At 28.1% G+C, this 23,454-nt stretch overlaps 1 protein-coding gene across 3 annotated transcripts in view; it reads right to left on the reverse strand.

Annotated features, from left to right (window-relative positions):
* The window catches only part of LOC132949747 (AF4/FMR2 family member lilli-like), a 159,045-nt gene that overhangs the window by 116,891 nt on the left and 18,700 nt on the right, over positions 1–23,454 (reverse strand). The gene's annotated exons all lie outside the window — the stretch shown is intronic.

Raw genomic sequence — 23,454 nt, forward strand, 5'->3', positions numbered from 1 at the left:
AATCACAGATAACATGAGTGTGAAGGTGAACGAACACATATAGGTTATCCACGCTAATTATGCACAAATATTAATAATCATTCGATCCCAAAATAAATTGTGTATTTTAAAATTTCAATAGGAAGTACCTATATATAGCAACAGTTGCTTAATAATAAACAGCAAATTGTCTACAATTTATCATTTAATAAGAAAAAAAAATAGTTATCAATATACGACAATTTTACAAGACCTGAGAGCATTATTCCTGTGAAATAATTTTTTTCGATATAATACACCGTATCAACCCTCCCCCCCCCCCTAAATAAGTATCAGACAGTAGATTAGTGAAACGGTATTATATATAATCAAGGCGTCAACTAAATATAAAAAATAATTTTCAAATAATTTTATAGAACTAACTGAACCCGTGCACATCGTTGCCTGTTAAATGTACCAACTCTATATATGACTCAAACTTTGTTCAATTCGTTATTTAATATTCGGTGTATGGTGTTCAAAATTAATCTTAACTTTTTCGTTGTCCAAAATAAAAATTCTGATTCGCAGCAGTATATTATCAGGTAGGCAAACTACCTGCGGTAGATCACGGACACCATGCTGTTTGCACGTAAGTGTATGATTTAACTCTAAAGTATAAAAGTTATACCAAGTTTTTCATATTCTACATTTCTGCCTATGGTGGATTAATATAATCAATTAATACAAAATCCTAACCTAACCATACTAAAATCAGATTAAATAAAAAAACCAAATTTAACCATTTTTAAATTAGTCTATCTTCTTTCCAGAGATCTAATCTACACACAAACATTTAATTATATATATTGATAAAAAATAATAATACAAATCAACAAACATGCCCAATTAACCAATAGAAACCAATATAATATAATACTCTATTATTATTTTAATCTGCAACAATAAACTACATTTTTTATTATTTAGTTAATTTTTTTCTGGACAGATGTCGCCACTGTTGTTGTTTTTTCATCAATATTTCCTACTTTTCCGGTTAAGTTTCCTAAAATTTTATTACATAAGAACCTTCTCCTGACAATTACGAACACAACAAAAAAAAGAATTAGCAAAATCGGTCCAGCCGTTCACGCGTCATGCGATGATCAAGGAATAGACGTTGTTGTTGTTTTTGGCCATGTCTCCAGGTGTGCACTTTAAGAGGCCATAACTCCGGAACCACTTTTTGCACAGCGTACAAACTTCACAGAAACTATCTACATATCAATCTTAATATGCTCTGAAATTTTTATCGAAATCGGTTTGGTGGACCATCAGTTATAAAATGTATTCAAAATGTACACTTTGAAAAAAATTGCGGAAAATTTGAAAAATCGGCACCGGGCCCCTTAAGATTGTGTTTACATAATAATACAAACACAGAAGACGTATAGGTAGTACCATTATTATATAAATTAATAATACACACATATACGTAACCCATACAATTACGTTCAAATATAGGAATTATAAATCAATTAATAATAGCGTTGCATAAATTAAATAATACAAAATAAAACAATTCTATTGAAATAAAATTAATCACTTCTACAGAATATTCACAACCTACATTTTCAAATAAACCATTTTGATAACATCAACTGCATTACCATTTACGAATCATATTATAAATAAGTTCAAGATAAAATAGTAAACACTTAACTTAACACAACCTGTACTTGCACATTTTACATTCATTTGGTTATTTTGTTTATTATTGTACAACTAATAAGAAATAAACAGAAACCGTACATTTTTACCTATGTTCAATAATTTATTAATAATCAATAATTAATTTAAATCTAATAATAATTTTGGTGTACTGTACTACCTACTGTTTGTAAGTGAACGTACTTAATGTATATGCATTTAACGTAAATACTAAACTAAATTCAATGTCTACAAATTACGAAATTTATATTGAACGTAATAATATTGATTCCAACTCATCCACCGTTCCTGACATTGCTACATTATTAAAATTAATGAGTAACAATGACAATTATTCCCTTCCGAACATTTTGAATAAAAGTTTTGCACAAAATATTCACACTTCAGTGTTAGGTACTGCTTTTTTATTTTTATTAACTCTCTTGTTTAATATTTCACTCATTTTATTCACCCTGTCCATTACCGGATAGTGGATCTTGATTTCCTGGGCCCCGCTGGAAAAGAAAATGTAGGAGGCTCTTAAAAAAAATACCGTCAAGGTACTTATTTATATTTTATAATAGGAAAACAAATGTATTGTCAACTAAAATAATATATAAAACGTTTAATACATTTTTTTCTGTCCAATATAATGGTACTATAAATTTTAATACAATTATTTGGTCGTCATGTGGTACGCCGCTATGCGCTTATGCCATTATATATACGCCATGTAAAATACTTAGATATCCATAATATCTGGGTCCCCTATTATTTCAAAGCAACAGCTTTATCGTTTTAACGTAATGGCAATATGGCAGTGTATCAATTTATAATGTATGATGATAATACGATTTTTTGAAATTAATTATTGTGCTGTGGACGGTATAGTACTGGTTGCATCATAATTCATATAGTACTATCCACAAAATAACTATAGGTTTAACGGAGAATAGCTGTTTCGGACATTATTTAATTCAAGATAATTTATACATATATATTAATATATTTGTTTAACTTTTTAATACTTTTAAAATTGTATTTTATTATATGAATAATCGATGTGAATTGTGTATAGGTATCTTCCAGACACGCATATCGCCTGTGCAAAAGGAATCACCAGCCCTATGAGATGAAAAATACATTATTAACATGTCCCTTTTGTGGCCTTGTGACTGCGGATATTGGAATTATTGAATAAGCCGTTTATTAGGCGCCACAGTGTTGAGCTACGTCTTGCAGGGTTAACTATATAGGCACGTAGTATAATATAATATACTACCTATGTTATTAGACAAGATAAATTGCTATCTAGAATATATCTCAACGATTTTTTGTTTCTGAAAACTAACGGAAATTTAGTTAATTTAATTAATTAATAAATGAATACCAATAAAATATATTTGCTCGTCAATTGTATATGTTATAACCATAAACTACGTATATGGGTATACGCAAATTGCAAATAATTTAAATTTCTGAATAGGTTTAAATCCATAGTTTTTTAGTTGAAGTTGTGCTTGCTTACCTACTTATCTGGTATATAGGTACTTATTTATTTCATATTTTTTCATACAAAGCGCGATTCATAACTCATAAGTAATAGCCAATATGTTTAGGTGTTAATAATTTACTGGTCGTTGAGTTTCCATTATACCCGCCGATTACATTGCAACTTTATCATCAGCCATCAGTCATCACAAATTAATCTAGGTAGGTAGGTACTCAATAAATCTTTGTGCTCAATGTAATAAACGTACCAAATTAAATTACAAACAGACGATAAACAATAATTATTATGATAGAGATTGTTTAATTTAAAACATCATAATTAATATAGCTTGATACAAATTCTACAGTTTTTTTTATAAAATATCGTTTATTATCAAGGATAAATAAGAAAAACAATTTGAGTGTGTTAATATACCAATATTATAAAAACATCAACGTATACAACTTAAATATTTACAATATCAAATGTTATTAACCATCACCGAATCAAACGAAGTAATTACTAATTTTTTTTATAAAATAATATAAAGACCAATGATCATAATTACTAAGCAAAATATTACAGGAATCGCAGTCTTGAAAATAAAGGCGTATTTTGATTTTAAATTTAAATAATATTCAAATGTACATACTAATAATAATATAATTGCATTACATATATAATATGTTTTGATAAAATGTAAAATATATAGGTATCCAGTTAGTTGTCTGCTGGACTCTTACCTTGAGTCCTTGAATAAAAACAATCTAACTTGGCAAATATTCAAGAGCAAGAAAATAATACCTTTTTTAATTGACTGTTACCAGTAATAATTATTGATTTGACAAAAAAAAACTAACATTTAAAGGTTGACAACAAATATTATTTATTTATTGGTTTTTAACCTAAAGTTAATTTAGTAATAAATAAATTAAATACAACTAAAACAGATTATTATTAAATAATTTGAACTACAAATTTTAAAGTTTAAAATGTAATTTAAGTTTATACTTTTAAACTAAGTAAATTTAATAAAAGTAGTTTTAATTTATTACTATAAATAGTACTAATAATTTCCGCAATAATATGATTTTAAATATATTATAATAATAATTTTTCTATAAGCTTATTACATAAATATCTTGTACAACATAAATTATAGTAGCAGTATAGCACACAGGTTTCCTATTGAATTTAATGTAACATTTAACTGTATTATATTTATCATCATAAATATGCTTGATGATATAATTAAATGATATCTGATGTGATGAACAATTTATTATTTTGACAATGATATAAATTACGACCGATACGAGTAAATTGGAAAAAATATAATTTAGTTTCTAAAGGTTCTAAAATGCATTTGTAAATATTTAGTTGTAAGTGAAATAAAGCCATATAATGTACCAATGAACGCAAATTACAGTTTGAAATTTAAATGGCTTAAATACAGAATTAAAATGTATTTATAAGGGTTTATATACTTCATCGATTTAAAACATTTTTACTTTTTAGCAAATGCCATCGGTATTAAGGCTAGAAAAAAAAAACTCGTATAAAAGACCGTCGGGCGCATCCGTACCGATCCCACTGATATTAGGTACTTTTATTCGCGAAAATATAATATTATATTCCAATAGGATTAGCTAAAACGCTTTGAAAAATTAATAACACATAATGTATAATATAATATTATGTGTCGTATATATAGCTACAGTATATTATAGTATTTTACACACACACACACACACACACACGCTCATTACCTGCAAAGGTTAATGTTAAAAACTACATTAATATACCGGATTGGTTGATCATTTGGTGGATAGGGTAGGGGATGGCCGAGCAAGCGATATTTGCCAGCGGACCACGCGCGACCTACATCACGTCATATCCCAAGGACGGCCACGCGCGTTTCTGTATGGTTATTTGCACACGCGAGCGCGCGCACCAAATCACAATTCATTAAATTTATTTTATTTCGTATTATTATTATTATTATTATTATTATTATATTACTGTTATCTCAATACAGGTTTTATTGTGCACATCATGCGATCGTATTCTCGTAACACGAAATACCCGCGTACGAAATCGATTTTCGCGACTTTGAAGTAGGTACCTAGTTGTTTTCAGTAACGTATCTGTTGTATATCATAATGTATTTTTTTAGTGTTAATATGCATAGGTATTACAAATAATCAAACGGAAATGTTTGGAAATCGATAAGACCGCATTCGTCCGTAAGTGCGATCATTTTATATTGGATCGAGAACTAGAGTTTATCTTATAATGTATGCTGAAATATATTCTTATTTCTTGGTAGATAAAATAACGTTATAACGAGTAGGTAGGTCGTGTTACTGCACCACAGTGCACTGTTACATACGTGTTATAGGAAAAAGTCGCACGTGCATAATATTATGATAGTGTATAAGTAGTACGATAGGTGTCTCTAGGTATCTACCGTATACGATTAGTTTTGAATTGTAAGACTCGTCATAAACTTCAGAAAACAAATTTAAGTATTCATAGGGACGCATAGTGTTAGGTATTCAGAAATCAATATACCTACGCATGTCTACGTTGTTATCTAAGTCGATTATTATTTATTGATAACTTATTTAAATTCTCTGTATTCGTTTGTACATAAAATATCATACTTTACAGAAATAAAATTTTAAGAATAATTTTTATTGATGAAGCTCATAATCTAGACTTATAACAACGAATGTGTTCGTCAAATTAATACTAGTTTTAACTTTAAAGTTCAATGCTTGTAAAAATATATTTTCTCATTTTAAAGTACAGTTATCACAGTTAAAGTACAGTTATCACATTAAGGCCTTAAAAATTCTATTGAAAAGTTATAAAATAAAAACAACACAGTTTTGACGTTTTTATAATTCTATAAAGACAAACGAATAAATCGAGTCAATATTTATTAGACATTTTACTGCGTATACAAGTATTTTAAACATATTATAATAGTATAACTTGTGATAATTTCAAGCGAGAGTTTTGCAATATTGCAATATCATATTAAATTAACAATTAATAAGTATTCAATTTAACATTGTATACATTTGTTAATAGATCAACATTCAGTAGGTGTCATTTGTCAATTTATCGGTGATATGAACTAATACAATTAAAACATAAATTACAGAGTAATTGTATAACAAGCGAAGCGAAGATTTTTTTAAATTACATTTTAGATGATTTTATCGTAGTAGTTATGGGATTTATTTTTTACTTCATAGTTCATAGTATGTGCGCTACGTAATGTATCGTAACAAATTACATGACTATATATTATAGTTTTATCAGAATATGATGTTTGTCAATACATTTGAGCAAAAAAACTAAAATTGTATTCACTACTGATTAGGTAGGTATATTATTTTATTTATGATGATTATGTATAACGCATGTACTAGGAACTTTCGCCTCAATAAATACAAAAAATTAAAATTAAAAAAATGCATGATAATATTATTTATACCTAATCATTTCATGATTGGAGTATGTTTAGTCAACATAATTAAAAATGTATTAAGACTTTCGTAGTCTTAAAGCATAAAATATTTAAACGAATTATAAATTGATACTATAATTAGGCGTCAGTGTACCGCTATTCGCTGCAATAAAGCTAAAAGTTTACAAGACTTGAAAATAATACAACATAAATGTACATTTTTTAATTAAAAGTATAAATGATAATAAATAGATATAGTAATTAGTAAGTACCTATACGCTCGTTGGTTTGAAATAATTTTTTCGATTTCATAACTTAATCGAATGAAGAAATTGAATTCTTATCGATATTCTTACATGACAAATAGTCTCACATTGTATATCTATTTATTCCTACATAATACATATTATAGTGTTTATATATACGTATAGAATAATTTTAATTAAACATAGCGTATAGAACATCGCAATCAAGCCAACAATCGTTATACCATATACCTACGTATACATGGTATATGATATAATAATTATAACATATCAATAATATCATTAGCTTACTATAATTCAGTAGAATTAAACAATTTAAATGTAAGTCGTAGATAATATACCTATATAATATTAACATTAATGAGATAACACACCGGAAGTTTTCAGGTGAAATTATATATTATACACACTATAATATAGCCACCCACCATAGTGTATCCAGGTTCTATACATAGATATTAAACTCGTCTATATTTTATTCTCATTAATTATGACGAAAAAAAAAAAAATAAATAAAAATAATAGCGACTGCGCGTGTAATAAGTATTGCGGTCTACGGAGTGTAACTCGTTATTGTAAAAATACGTTTTCATATAATATAATATAATATAATATCGTCTGCGGTCTCTTTCACTGCGTCCCAGTTCGAATGCTCGCATTCCAACTCTCGTTGCGTCACACCCGCGCGCCCGTCTATTCACTGGACCGAACCACATGACGTTTTATCGTACTCTGTGTCCGCACAGTCCGCTCAAGACATCCAGCTATTGTAGTAGTCTGTCAATTAGTTTATTATTATACATTGAGCGCGTGTAATCAATGTCATCGTACACGCAAATCATGCATTACACGCAAAACAAAAACACGCGCTTTCGCAGAAATTAATGACAATTACAATACATCTTACAACAGTTTATATTAAAACCACGCATTTCCGTCCGCAAGTCACATCTGATCAGATAATATAAAATCAACGAAACCTACCTCACCCCCCCCCCCCCTCCCGCCCTACCGTATATAATCCGTTCCAGATCCACGCCTGTTTAATCATAGAAACGAAATTGCTACCCACGTATGCGTTTTCGTATATTTGAATCGACCAATGAATGGTTCGCAAATTACTCAGTTTTAAACATTATTATATATACAAACTAGGTTACAGAAACGATACGATTTAATGTAATACTACGATATGTTTATTTAGTGTGGTAACAAAACAGTATAACGTGTTCCGATCAATAAATCAAATTATTTTCTAAGTTGCTCAATTCATTTTATACGTCATATAAGTGCATGTATATATAATACAGCGTATACATAGCACCTATGTGGCTATGTGTTACAATATGTATAATCATAAGGTAAGGTTATTGTAAGGTTGTAATAATATTAGTAACTATCAATTTGATTATGATTTCTTTCAAAATTATAAAATTTAAATCAAAATATATAATTTGTCGAGTTAAGTTGAGACCATGAGAGTGGTTTGGATCTTTAGGATAGGTATGTCAATGTCAGGTTATATTATATTATATTATAGAGGATTAAAATCAATATTACAATATAAGATCATGTATTGTTTTTTTAGTTTTTACACAATTTGAGTCTACACTGTAAAATCAACAGATTTATTGGTAACCACGACAACCAGGTTGTAAAAGCACGTAATATTGTAATCATTTACAAAAAAAAGCAACAGTTAAATAATACTGGAAACTAAACGGATAATTTCTCGCGAACAGACGTGAGAATAGGAGCAGAAGTGGTATAATATGATCGGTATAGAATCGTAAAATAATGGGAATTTTATTGTTTGTAGTGATATTTCAATATTTGAAGTTTAATTTTTAAAGTTTAATATTTAGTGTTTAAAAATACTTGGTTAATTTTCGTATGACAATAACTTTTTAGATACTGTAAAGTATAAGTCTTAATCATTTTCACATTTTTCAATCTTGTTACAAAAATTCATTACACAATATCTTGAGTTTGTTGTCTCAAGAGTAAAAAATGCAATGACTTCATTAAGTATTTATATTTTATAGTAATATGAATTGTTTATATTAGGTTTAATAATATAATGCAATTTTAGCTATTATGTAGCTATGTAGTAAAGGTACGATTTTCATACAGACACGATAGTTTAGTAACGCATTATCTCAAATAATACTTTTATTGTCGGTTTTTATTTTAAGTGTTTATTAAATAACATAGGTATAATGTATAGATAATGTATCAAGAGATATAGGTAACTATAAATAATTATTCATTAATAATACATATGATATGAAAAGTTAATACTAAGTTAGTTAGTTAGTATTACTAACTAGTAACTTTAAATTCATAATTTATAATAATTACTATACAATATTAAATCATTAAAAGCTTACTATATTACTTAAATATAATATATATCGATAGTTGACTTCAATTGAAATAATATAATAAGTTCTATTTAAATAATAAATATTAAACAATATTATTTTTATGTTTATATATCAATATCCTACACTAATTTAAAAATGATTATTTGTCATTTGAAATGTATATTTGTATGTGGTTAGCCTGTTTTATCTTTAAATATATTTATACATATTATACAACATATTATCAAAATATTTAAAAAAAAATGTTGGTATTGATCATTGATTATTACATTATTTTGTGGTTAAGGTTTATCGTTAATAGTTATTATTAGAAGACTAAAAAATACAGTCAATGGTGCAAAAAACGATTATATATAATATACTATATTAAATGCAGTCCATCGGTTTTTATATATGTTTCCAGAATATATTATTAAAAACTTTAATTGATAGGTCTGTTATAAAAACGATGAATACCTACTGTAATAATACTAGTATATTATATACCATATAAATATAAGAAAATACGATGTTTACGTTTTACTGCATTAAGATTGAAAACCAAACACAATATGATATATAATATGTATTAATATATTTATATATCATCATCATATAAGGATTGACGGATTCTTCTCATTAGCAATAATTCGCATCATTCTATTTATTCGGTTGATTAACTTCATATCTAATTGGTGGCACCACTGAGCACATTTAGTCGTTTAGGTACAAAGAACGGATGCGTATGACGGGCATGGAAGCCTTGGATTTAAAATCGACTGGGGAAAGTAATTTAGAAAAATTTAAATACTCCATCAATTGTGAACGAAACATTGAAGTGCTCGAAAGACTCGTATTGGCGGAGGAACGTAGATTGAGAGTCTCAGTCTAATACTACACGGAAGTGTGGGTGATCGATATAACAATTAAAATGCCTTTATACTAATGAATGTACGTTTAACCTGCTCAAATTTGATTTCTACCTCACCTATATAGTGTGTATGGAACGTGAATTCGAAATTGCAGACCCGTAAAAACATCTTATATAACGGCCTAAAGTCACGACGGCAGCTTGAAATTAATAATTAATATATTAATGAAAAAAAGTGTAGACGTACGAAGTGTAGATGCGCAATAAATTGATTTGATTTCGTAACAGGCGCAATAAAAGACTTTGATCAGTTCACGATCCACGGGTTTGTGTAACACTAAATATGAGGTACACGAGAACATATAAGCACTAACCGAAAACGATTCCACTGACGTGCAGTAGAATGAAAAATCAGACGTCGATTATCGGAGGCTTAAAATATTTACGCGAATTCAAAAAGCCAATAATAATATACTATTGTGAACATTATAATATCCATACGCGGTACGCGACAATATACCTACGCGTACTTTGTGCGTTCAATTTTAATACAAATGACGGCGAGTAAATTACAAAACAAGAGTGCACGCGGATGGGACACCGGTGCAAGATGAGTTCTATGTATTCGCAAAAACGTATTTAAGCCGTCCCTCGAGCAGGCGGGACCTAACCTATACGAGGATTATGATATACATATAGTGCGTAATATTATAATGGTATATGGGCAACGTATTATATTAGACGTCCCGCGCGGATTAAAAGTATAGTCAGTGCGCGAAAAAAAAAATCGGGAAATTCACAATAGGCGCTTGAAAAAACCCGCGGGAAAACCGCCGCCGCACCGTCACTGTCGGTGATCATTGCGATCGCCACCACCACTGCAGTATATAGCTTTGTGAGCGACACGTTACATTATTATTGTGACAGCTGCAGGCGCTGCTTATTCGAGGCTAAATATGCCTATAAGTTCGACAGGTGTACTGTGCAGGGAACTTGTTGGCTATACCGCGTATACACTATATGTATATAGGTATACAAAGCGCCTATACGTATAACGTATAAATTTACCTATACGCGGCTACGCGTAAATACTTGGCACTATAGGTGACAAAAATGCATTTCATATATTATATGCTGATACAATATTGTACCTATATTATTATGTTTTTGCGCATGCATGACGAACTGTGCGTGTATTGTTTGCTGTTGACGCGTTACTCAGTGTCCCTTTGATTTAACCTTTGGAATTCGATATTGTTTACTTAGCACGCCTACACGGACATTTTTGGTAACGGTATTTCCGCAGTTTATGCGCCAATCGCGTATATTCGCTTTTACTTTGTACTCATTTGGGATCGGTGTTCGTCCAAATGTCCAATAACATGCTATCTACCTACATATTTACTAATATCATATTTTATCTACTTTATCATTTTGCTGCAATCGAGACTAGACGGTATATAGTACGTGTTCAGTAGATACATCATTTTACGACAATAATAAAATAATTAGCTATTGTATTTATGATTCGTGAAGATCTACTTTAATAGGTATATAGTCATCAATTCATTGTTCCATCAACAATGGTGCTGAAACACAAACGATGTATAAACGCTATGGAGACCCGTCAAAACCAAGTATGTACCTATAACATGTATCACACGAAACAATTATATCATACCTATTAGAATCCCAACTCTAGGAAGAACACCATCGCTCTGTTCAACCATATACAGATGAACTGAAAATGTATTTGAATAATTCCTCAGAAATGTAAGAAATGTATAACATTTGCAGTATACAATACCTACCTAATAATGAAAAAATTCAAAATTGACAAAGTAGAAATAATGTATTATAATGGCAAGATAATTTTAATCTGTATAATGTATATAGTTTACTAATAAACCAACATAAAATTTCAGTAAATAACATATTAGAAAGGTGTACTCGTCTAAAACGGTATCGTAGGGTCTTATCGATCTGGGTAGATATAATATATTGAGGGGGTCTTTTGTATTAAATATAGGTTCATCCAAATTATCAGAAAGTCTTAGGATTCCCAATCATTCGTTGTATCCATTTTCCTACCTCTATAACTAATTCTATACCTTAATTCCCTTCAATTGCGTTTAATGTGACTTGCCAGTTGCCAATGAAAGAGTTTCCATATCGATTGAATTGTATTAGGGTCATAATCTATGGTACTCTAAACTCTTATATTATCTTTATCGAAATATATTTTTTATTTTTATATTCATCTAGAATAATATATTTTAAATTCTTTGTTAAATACATTTTAGATCTTAACAGTTAGCATAAATTATCTGCTTTATATTGTAAGTATTTACTTTATAGTTTATTAGCCACGGAAGTGTAAAAACTACATAACAAATTCTACGTAAAGTAATAAATTATTTTCAAATTTTAATATTATATAAATGCACGACTAATTTAAATTGTGAGAAATGGTCTTTTCTATTTCGTATTTATTTTAAGATCCTTAATTAGTTCAAATTGTCCTTTTAATACCAATGATCAGAATATTTAATGATTTAATAAGAATTTATCAAAAACGTTTGGATATAATTTTCATAAATTTGCTATTTAAATGTACAACTGTACAATATTTAGATAATATTTGTTATTTCAATTTTAAAAATAATTAATTGTTTGAGTTTATTTAAACGACTCGTTGTTTACAATTTTTTATAGCAGACTATAGAAACTATTGACTTAACTTTATATTATGTGTGCTCCCTAAATTATAGGTGTACAATAAAATTAAAATAAATACATATTATAGATACAATTTAAATGATATAAATATTATTGAAAATATGTTAACTGCTACTTTCTAGTAAATAAGTCATGTTTTGTAGCACTTCGAGGTCTATAACAAAATAATAACAATGTACCTACACTAAAGTTAATTTAGTTTTAATAGCTCCATTACTGATCATACTTATTGTATACATCAACAAGTCAACCGATATGTAATTATGATGATGTATGAACAATATACTCGGATTAAGTTAATATTTTATTTTAAAAGAAAATAAATGTAGGTATAATCTGTATGCTATATATATAAGGATAGTGTCCACTAGTACAAAGTCATTATCAATGTTTAAATTAGTTTCAAAATGTGAAACTGAAATTGGAAAAAATTAAAGTGTTGTTGTTTACGGTCAAACATAAAATGTCACAATTGTTAATGCAATTTTAATCACCATATTATCAAGAAAAAAAATAATGGATGAAAATAAAACTCGACTAATTTCTTTCTTATCACATAGTAATATTAAAACGGGCATAATGCGTATACCTATTGTGATACCTACGTATGTTTCGAGTTTTACAATAAGTACCTACTGAAGTACCTGATGGACTGGGTGTGTTTCTGACGTAAAATATTACACAACGAATCGTACTTAAAATTTTGATCAGATAAGCTGTGACAAAATTTAGATTAATGTTATATGGGTTATTTAATTAATACCTTTACCTAACCTAACCTACAGAGCTAAACGTCATATACCAATCGTTCTCACGGGTTCTAGACTATACTGTTTATTTAAATACTCAGGTGCCTACATAACTCATTGAAATTTGTGTAATTGGTACAGTTTTTAAAATAAATTATATTTAAAAGTTAATAAACAAAAAAGAGGCAACACAATCATTTTTATAAAATCTACTAAAAGTCTACTAATTTACTTTCGTTGTTATTTAAAATTGGTATTCACAAATAATATGGGTAATTAATATTTTATGAACTATAAATTCATAGTTTATTAAAAATGAATTCGATTTAGGTATACAATTAAAACTGTAATTTAAAATATAGGTATAAGTGGTATAACCATTAAGTGGTATGGCCATTAGCTGTTTGTAGGGTTGTATTGTGGTAGGGTTTGGAACTGTGAGTTTTTACACGTGATTGTTTGTTTTTGGCAGAATTTTGAAGTGGGCACCCGTAGGTATCTGTCATGCCCGGGTGGGGGATGGCGGACTTTCTCTCCGGACACCGTGACTGCCCGAAGAAAATGCCACCTGTAGCCGGGATCGAACCGGCGTCGGTGCGCATCGCAACCGACGCCTTAGTCCGCTCGGCCACTCCCGCGTGTGTTGTCTCCGTCTTACAAATGTACAACATAGCAAAAACTGTTTTGCGCGAGACAACTTTTTACGCAACATATTTGGTGTAGGACTACCAAATTTTCACAACACGTAAAGAAGAAATTTATCTGTGCAACAGCGTGCTCTTTTTTTAATAGCATTATCCAATCATTTTTTATAAGCAAATGTAAAAAACAAAAAAACCAAATGTTTAGAAGCAAATAACTTTTATTGTATTGATGTTATCTAAAATATGGGCACGCTGTTGCATAGATAATTTTCCACCCTACATGTTTAGAAATTTTGGAGCCACTTCTACAAACATAGAAAGATAAAAGTTGTCCCGCGCAAAACAGTTTTTGCTATGTTGTACATCTGTAAGACGGAGACAACACATGCGGGTGTAACATCCTCTTAAGATGGTTTTAAATTATCATATATATTTTGTCTTAATGGTCTCAGACAATTTATAATAAAGTGTTATCAAATTTGTAGAGGGAAATAGAATTTATTGTTATTGTTTATAGAACACATTTTTTAAAATGTGTAAATACATCCGTGATTTTATTTTGAACAATAAAGGTGTCAAATATACTAAGCCCCCCCCCCCCTCCCATTAACCGTATTATTATTACTTTTTCCAAGCAATAGCCATACAAATTTAATATTTTATACATTTTGAACTACAAATTAATTGTGATTTTGTCAAAATTTGAACTTTAAATGCTTATAAAAAATAAACCTGCCTATATATTATATCGTTAATATTTTTAAATAGCTATAATAAAAACTTATGATGAACCTTGTATTAAATTTTTAAGCTTCTTGACCAAACAAATAATTATTTATTAACATTTTTAAAAAAAAAAACTTAAATTAATCAAATACAATCAAAGTGAAGACAGACCGTTTTCAATTTTGGCCTCCCAAAAGTATGAACTAGATCCAATTTGCTTCCAAAAACCTCCATTGAAGTTTATGATCAGAGCATTTTTTCAACTAGAAAAGTTGAGAAGTTGACGTTGTGCAAACATTTTCAAATATACCTCACTTAAATGTCTGCAATTATTAGACTGGACAAATAAAAATAAAATTGTAATTAATTTTCAAGCCCCTTCCCCATTGAAACATTCTGCGTATGCCACTGGATAAACCTATGTCACACTTTTTATTAAAATCAAAAAAATTAATATTTTTAGTCATAGTAAGATCATTAATGAATATAACTTATTTATGTGGTTTGTCATCAACCAGTAAAAAAAAATCAAAAATTATACATCAGCTATAATATAATATATTACCTAATTTAACGAAGGTAATGATTCTATTTGATAGAACCTCCAAGACAAATTCCTAACCTTTATTATACGTGAAATAACTGTAATGACAGTTCAACAGAATTTTAATTCGATTAGTTAGTAACTTAGATAAATTATCATTACATGAGAAATAGCTACTGAGATGTAAGCATTAAATAAAAGAGAAAGATAACAAAAAAATAAATATTGATTCGTTTAAAAATAAGCAGTGAGTTTTAATATTATTTTTAATAAAAAAAAAAATAATTACTTCATAAGGCGATATTATATAAAATATAATATAAATAGATATAAATAAAATAAATATAAATAGTTACCTAGTTGAAGTAAGTATTTTATAAACATTATTTTAAGAACATCCTGTTGGTAGGTCCTGTTCTACCGATAACTTTTTTACGGTAGACTTATTAAAATTTAAAAATTCCAGTCAAGAAACAGTATTCAACTACATTCAATTCAACAACGCGTTTAGCTCTTACTACCTTTTCTTATTTTAATATTTTAGTTGTGAAAATGTAAGAACAGTTCTATGGGTTTTTCGGAATAGGTAATATTGTTGTAAAATATCAATAAAATAAATTGGATTATTCATTTATCTGAACTCAAACAATATAAATACAAAATAATATTTATTAAAAATGGATTCTGACACCTAATTAATTTCGCATTTAAATGCTATCTTACAACTAAATTTTTCTCTTTAGAATTAATTGTTTATTTTAATATGTAATGAAGTACCTAACTAGTAAAGTAAAGTAGGTACTGAACTATTTACTATTTATTTTTAATACTTTTAACACACGTAAATAAATGAGTTGATAAAAATAAACATATAATCAGTAATACATTCGTTAGAATGCCAAAAATTACGCTCGGTTAAAAAAATGTACATCCGGTTTAAATTCAAGGAGACACCGCAGTAACGCTGACAGCTACGAGAAATCAACTATACCTATAAAGCTGATTATTATGGGTTATTATGCACCTGATTTCTGATTTATTATTCATACAATTGATTAAAACAAAAGTATTTGTATTAAATATTTTTGTTGTGGTCATTTTATTTGCTTTAATAGCAACTATATAGGTAACTTGCAATTTCAAAAATCAAAAAAATCCGAATCTGTTCTGAATTTTCCCTCTCTAGAATCAATGGACAACTTTCTCGCACTGTTGCCAAGTTTCATTTACAACGTAATTCGTGAGATCCCTTGTAGTTTTTTTATGCATGAATAAAATGCGAACTTTGTTTCCCCCAATTCAATTAAATAACTTAATATATATTATATTTATGTTTATCATATCCATGTATTTGTATATTATAGGTAATATGTAGTAATCCAAACCATAGTAGTGCAGCAAAAAAAGTTAATAATAATAAAATAATAATTATACACCATGAAGTATAATGTCGGTAACGTGAAAAAAACATAGAAAATTAGATTTACGAAACGAAACTGTAAAAGTGTAAGTAAATACTATTACCTAATTATCAAGTTATAAAATATTTAAGTACGTACTAAAAATTTGATAAAACATATGAAATTCCATTTTTCACAAATTATTTGTTTTGATTGTTGATGAAAATAATAATGTATTCATTTTGTGTTAAATGTATATTGATTTTTAAATTTACACTAAAATAACAATTTTATTTTATTATTTATGAATTAATATAAAGAATGGGCAAATTCATGAAAAAAAAAAATACTAATACCAGATTCGTTGAGAAAATAATAAAACGTCATAATGTGTTGGTACCTTCATTCATACTTTCTATATATTTTCTATACCACATTACTACATTAGATAATATAACAAAATAAAACACACGTTCAATTTTACTTTTATTTTAAATCATAAGTTCGAATTGAATCAATATAATACATTATACATAAAACTCTACAAAAAAATCATCGCTCTATAACAAAATCAGTCGATAAACGTATACATTTTTTAAATGAAACAGAACTCTGTTAGCTAATAATATAACGCAACTCATATAATATTATGTAAGTAAAATTTTATATTTTTATCGACTAATAACCACATTGTGTTGAAGCCAAAAATATGTAAAAAAAAATACTATAACGGTATAATTACCTACATATACTTATGTTTCTACGTTTTAAATCTGTATAAGTATCAAGTATGTATAGTGTATACTGTATAGTATTATTATTATAGTCAATAGTAAGGTATGTATATACTATATAGTAAGTATAATATACCATACCGTATAGGTACACCAGTCACTATAGTACCTAAATGGTAGGTAGGTACTAAACATTGCGCGTAGCTAATGTGTATTTATGGAAGTCCCTAATTGTATATTATAGATTTATAGTTATACATTAAATACATAATAAAGTTATTTAAATATACCAAAAAAAAAAAACACATTATTAAAAGTCTAAACGCTTTCAAAATATTTATGATCGTTTTATAAACACATTTTTTTTTGAAGTTTTCAATGAGCATGTTTTTTTAAAAATTTTTTAGAATAACTTATTATAATAAACCATAGGTTTCTACTTTTAAGGCATATTTTGGGGGCTAGAACAAAAGGTCAAGGACTATCACCTTGAATATAATATTCAAATAGACCTTCCTCTAATGTCCACAATATTGCATAGGAAATATATAGACACAAGGACAAAAATGTCTACTATGCAATTCATAAAAAAAATATCGTGCAAATCTGCTTTCAGTAACTGTGAACAATAAAATTCGGTTGCTCTAGACGTGCATAAAAACCACTCTCATAACCAACTTAAGCTATGTGCTACTTTCACTCATGTACCATTATCACACAACTACACAAGACTATGCTGCGCAGGTAATAATATTGTGTTATTAAAAAGGTGTCCGTGAATCTCCTCGATATGACGCATAGTATCATAATATTGTAGTAGCCGTTGTTGGTATTGGAATTTAGCATACTAAACTGCAAATTGAAAATAATAAGTACTTGATAATTTTAAAAAAAAATTTTCACTAATGATATTGCTTTTAAAAATCCCTTTGGTAGAAAAAATAGTTAATAAGTAAGTAAATAGTTGAATTTTATTGCATTAAAGTCCAATTCCATTGTTTTAAACATTATGCGTTTATAATACATGCATTTTCAGTTTAAATGTAGGTATTCATATCTTATACAAATCACGGTATAAAAATAATTTGTTATGAAGAATTAAATAATTGTTATATATATAAAATATAAATATATGGTTATAGGTAGTAGGTACCTAATTTGTTTTAATATATGTTGTGTTTAGAAAGTCTGGATAACATTTATCTACAATTTATAAAAGTGTAAAATTTTTACACACTTTCTAGGCACCATTTGGTTTGAATAAATAAATTGTTGAAAAATTAAATTAAAAATGAAATTTAACTTAAATGAAAAGTTGAAAAATGTACTATGTGGTAAAAATTAATTGATTTTACTTTATTACTTAACTTATATATTATAACTAGGAGAAACATTTAGGTATAATAAATAGTATTAAATTGCAGTTTGTCTGCAGATCGAATAAGAAATAATTCAATTCATATGTGATTTGTATCGTGACTATTTAACTACCTACCTATTTCAGTTTTTATATTTTCCAAATAATAATTCTAAGATTATTTATTGATTTATTTCAAAAAAATAAATCATTCATAAATTTAATAAATTATATTCTCAAATACTATAAATGCAATTTTGTTGTATAATACATTAATACAGCATTTTATTTTATGATTTATGATTCATGTAATATACATATGGTTTATACATCATAATATACTACATTCATACATTATATTTTACTATTTAATAGTAGTTAATAAATAAATATTACATTTACATTTTATCTCTAAGAGCCATGATGTATAATAATAATATAATATAACTATTATAGCTTTATGCTTTGAATGCTGCAAATACACTTCTAAAGTTTTAATTTTAATAAACTATCATTGATTTCACGTATAATGTTATATTACACAACGACACGCCACTATACGACGAGCTTGTTTATGGAAAAATTTATTATTTCAACTACTGTATTACTAATACCTATAAATATAACAATATAACATAATATGAAGTATTCCTTAGAAATTGGCTGACCGTTTCCACTCAGAATCGTTTTCGTATGCAAAGGTTTATCATTGAATTCAAATATAACATATCCATTACAGTGACTGTGTAACAGTACTCAGTACTCAATGATGAATAGTACACTCGACTCCTACCTAAAAAGCAGAGTGACCCTGGTTTTTATTTATATTATAAGTTATTAATTACCTACCTATTGAGTGCTTTTTACTCAAAGTAGCAAATAACCAGTACCTAATAGACGTGTACGTGCATTAAGCATAATTAATTGCAATCACAGGTTTTATATTTTATATATCGTTTTCTTTTAATTTAAAAAGTTCATTTCAGACTTGACTTTTTTTTTACAGTTTTTACCATTTATAGCAAGACTTTACACCTGAATTTCACAGAACCTGGTCGTGTAACACATGTAAAACCCCAATAAAATATAACCAGAACGAAACATCCAAAACCCATACAACTCAAAACATTTTTTAATTTTTATCCAAACACCCTCGATTTAACCAAAACCTTAATACATTTTTATCATAAAAAAACCCTGGAAATTCTCTGCTGTATAGGTAGTACGTTTTGACTATACCTACCTCATCATACCTCATTATACCTCGTCATTGAGTAGTATGTGTTAAGTTTATCATTAATAATAATCACAAAGTATGTTATGATAAAACGATTATTATTTCTTAGCGAAGGAAACGGGATGGATCAGTATCTATATTTCTATAAGGATAGTTGATGTTAAATTATTATTATTTTCTCAATAGGCTATAGATTGATATAGTTTAGTAATTTTCCCTGATTGATTCCCCTCTGTACTCCTCATAACTCTCCATCCCTCTGTAATATTTCACGTATTCTTTTTAACTATCCATTTGTTTTATCACAATGAAAATATCCCAACTATTTTAAGTTTATAATATTTTCCTCTAATTCACATATTGTTATTTTGTCTATATGTAAATGTTTTCTATGATATTTTTATCAGCAAATATATATTAGTTTGTTTATACCTAAGCTGTATCATTGGTTTTGACTTTTGACCAAGTCTACTTAAAAAAATAAATAAATAAAAATATTAAAATTTTTTTTTTAAAAATATCGCATATTATTTAGTCAATTCGTAGGTATTGCAAAATTGTGTAAATAAGTTTCTTTACCAAAAGAAATTTGGTATTTACGTTTTAAAATTGAAAATGTTATGAACTTTTAATTTTTTCCAATTATGTATAAAAAAACTGACTCCTCAAAGTACCTGCAACTAGATCAAATTTGCTACTAGAAACATCTACAAATGTTAAAAATAAAAGTACATTTTCTGTTCCAAGATGATAAAACGTAACGTCAGATAATAAAAGAACAAACATCATTGTAAAACCAATACATTCCTCGCCCCCACTCAGTATATTATATAAGTTCAATATATCGTTAAGTACGTATTTTCTACGGTTAACAATTGCGATTTCGTAGTAAGTTATTTAATAATAATTATTGATAATCATAGAACATTTTTTAATTTTTAAGTGAAAAAAACTGTTTTTAGTCTAGGTTCAAGACAATCATATATCTGAACAAACTTTTTATTGATAAGTAAAGGCTTCAACAATAACTGTTAATAGCCTGCAGTTGATAATAACTAAATAAAAATAAAAAATTGGATTGCTGTATGAAACAAAATATTATAAGAATAATTCAATAAATTAAACGGGCATTTATAATCACAATAATCATAGTTATGGGCTTATCAATTTATCATAATAATATTTTATGAGATGAAAATATGAAATAATATTCTAAAAAATATCCTTTAAATGAAATAGGTAAATCGTTTTCAAATGAAGTTGTCCCCGGACTACTAATACACGTATTAATCTATAATCTATATTAACCCTTGTAAGCACACCCGAATGTTTATTTACATTTTGTATTCCAGCTAGTGTTTAAACACCCGAACACCCGAATATAGCCAGCATCCGAAACCCGAATAAATAAATCAGTTACAAAGCCCTAATATGCGATAGCTTAAATATTAATTCAAATTAGTTTTACATTTCAAACAAACCAAAAGTATTATCTGTGTGACTGTGTTAATTTATAAATAAAAAATCAACAATAAAAAAACATCAAAATAAATATGTTTCTAAAAAAAGGAACGTTCTTTTATAAATATTTTAGACTTTGGTCGAAAAGTAGTTAAATAATTTGACTTGTAAATTGCAATTATTTTAACTTTTAAGTGAGCAATATCAAAATTATATTTAAAACATAAATCCCAAGACTTTTTTTTTAGGTAAATAAGATACACGACTACGAATATCCATTTAAGACTTTCACTATGGAAGCCTAAACATGGTAATAGACATATGTATAATTGTTATTATGCCAAAACCCATGTGTGTGTATGTGAAAGCCATCCGATCGCGTAAAGAGCGCTCGATGATTACATGTTACGTCTTTCAGAAGGCTAGAAATAAAAATCACCGTGCCAAATTCACGCCAAGTAACCTAATAAACGAAGAACAAACCGATTGTCACATATTTTTTTCTCCTCTCGGTATCTCCAAAAATAGTCGAGATGATTCAATAGTACTACTCAAGATATTTGCGTCGGAATTTAATTAAAAAACAGATTCTTTTTCTTGTCGTCCCGAAACGATGAACCCATTGTAGTTTCGTTTAACTTTTTACGTTTGGGAGTTCATTTTAATAACCAGAGTATAATTTTTTCAAATATTATCGACGAAAAACGAAACAAAATACTTTACATTGTATTTTTTAATGTATTGAGATTAATTATATTTAATGGTTCTATTGTATTTTTTGCACTTTCTACTTTATCAGTTGAGTTTTGTAACTGACCTAATTCAATGGTGTTGTTGATGTAGGTTAAGGTCGTAACAGTCCATGGATATTTTATATCGAAAAACTAGTTAATGTGGACAATTTAGTATCCAAGTTATATAATTTAAAAAAAAAAAAACCGTAAATATAAGATAAAATGACGAATCCCTTATAATGAAAAGACGTATAATCTAGTCTACACCAATAAATAATTTTGTCTTAACGATTTGTTTCTATTTTATTTTTTTTTTTTTTTTTTTTTTTTTTTTTTTTTTTTTTATTGAGTAACCCGCGGCAACATAGGCCATTGGGTGTGGGGAGGGTACTGTAGGTTTTTATATTGGGTAGGTTTGGTAGGTTTTATATTGGGTAGGTTGGTACACGTGTGTGTTGTGTTTGGCAGAATTTCTAATGGGGCACCCGTAGGTTTCTGCCGTGCCCCGGGGTGGGGGGATGGCGGCACTTGTTCTCCGGACACCGTGACTTGCCCGAAGAAAAATGCCGCCCAGTGGCCGGGAGTCGAACCCGCGACTGCCAGCGCCGCAGTCGACGCGTTAGACCGCTCGGCCACCTCGTCCCCACTCTATTTTATTTATAATATTATATAATTATGAGGTAAAAGATAGATTTGTGTTTAATTACAGCCTGTTGAGTGCTGACATGTTGTATTAAATTTAGATTCATTTAAGTGCATATGGTATGCTTGCCAGATTGCGCAAGCGTTCATTACAATTAATCATTTAAAGATTGACTTGGACGTCTTGAAAATCAAACATTATAAATTTATTTAAAATTAAATTGTATTGTTTTTTTACTACCTAACACATATTAATTCAAATGGTTTATAATACCAAAGTTTAGAGACGTACATTTGTCTCCCAAAACCCTCTGAAGTTTCAGAAAATTTTTTTTGAAATAAC

Source organism: Metopolophium dirhodum, chromosome 7 (assembly GCF_019925205.1).
Source record: "Metopolophium dirhodum isolate CAU chromosome 7, ASM1992520v1, whole genome shotgun sequence".
Lineage (NCBI taxonomy): Eukaryota > Metazoa > Arthropoda > Insecta > Hemiptera > Aphididae > Metopolophium > Metopolophium dirhodum.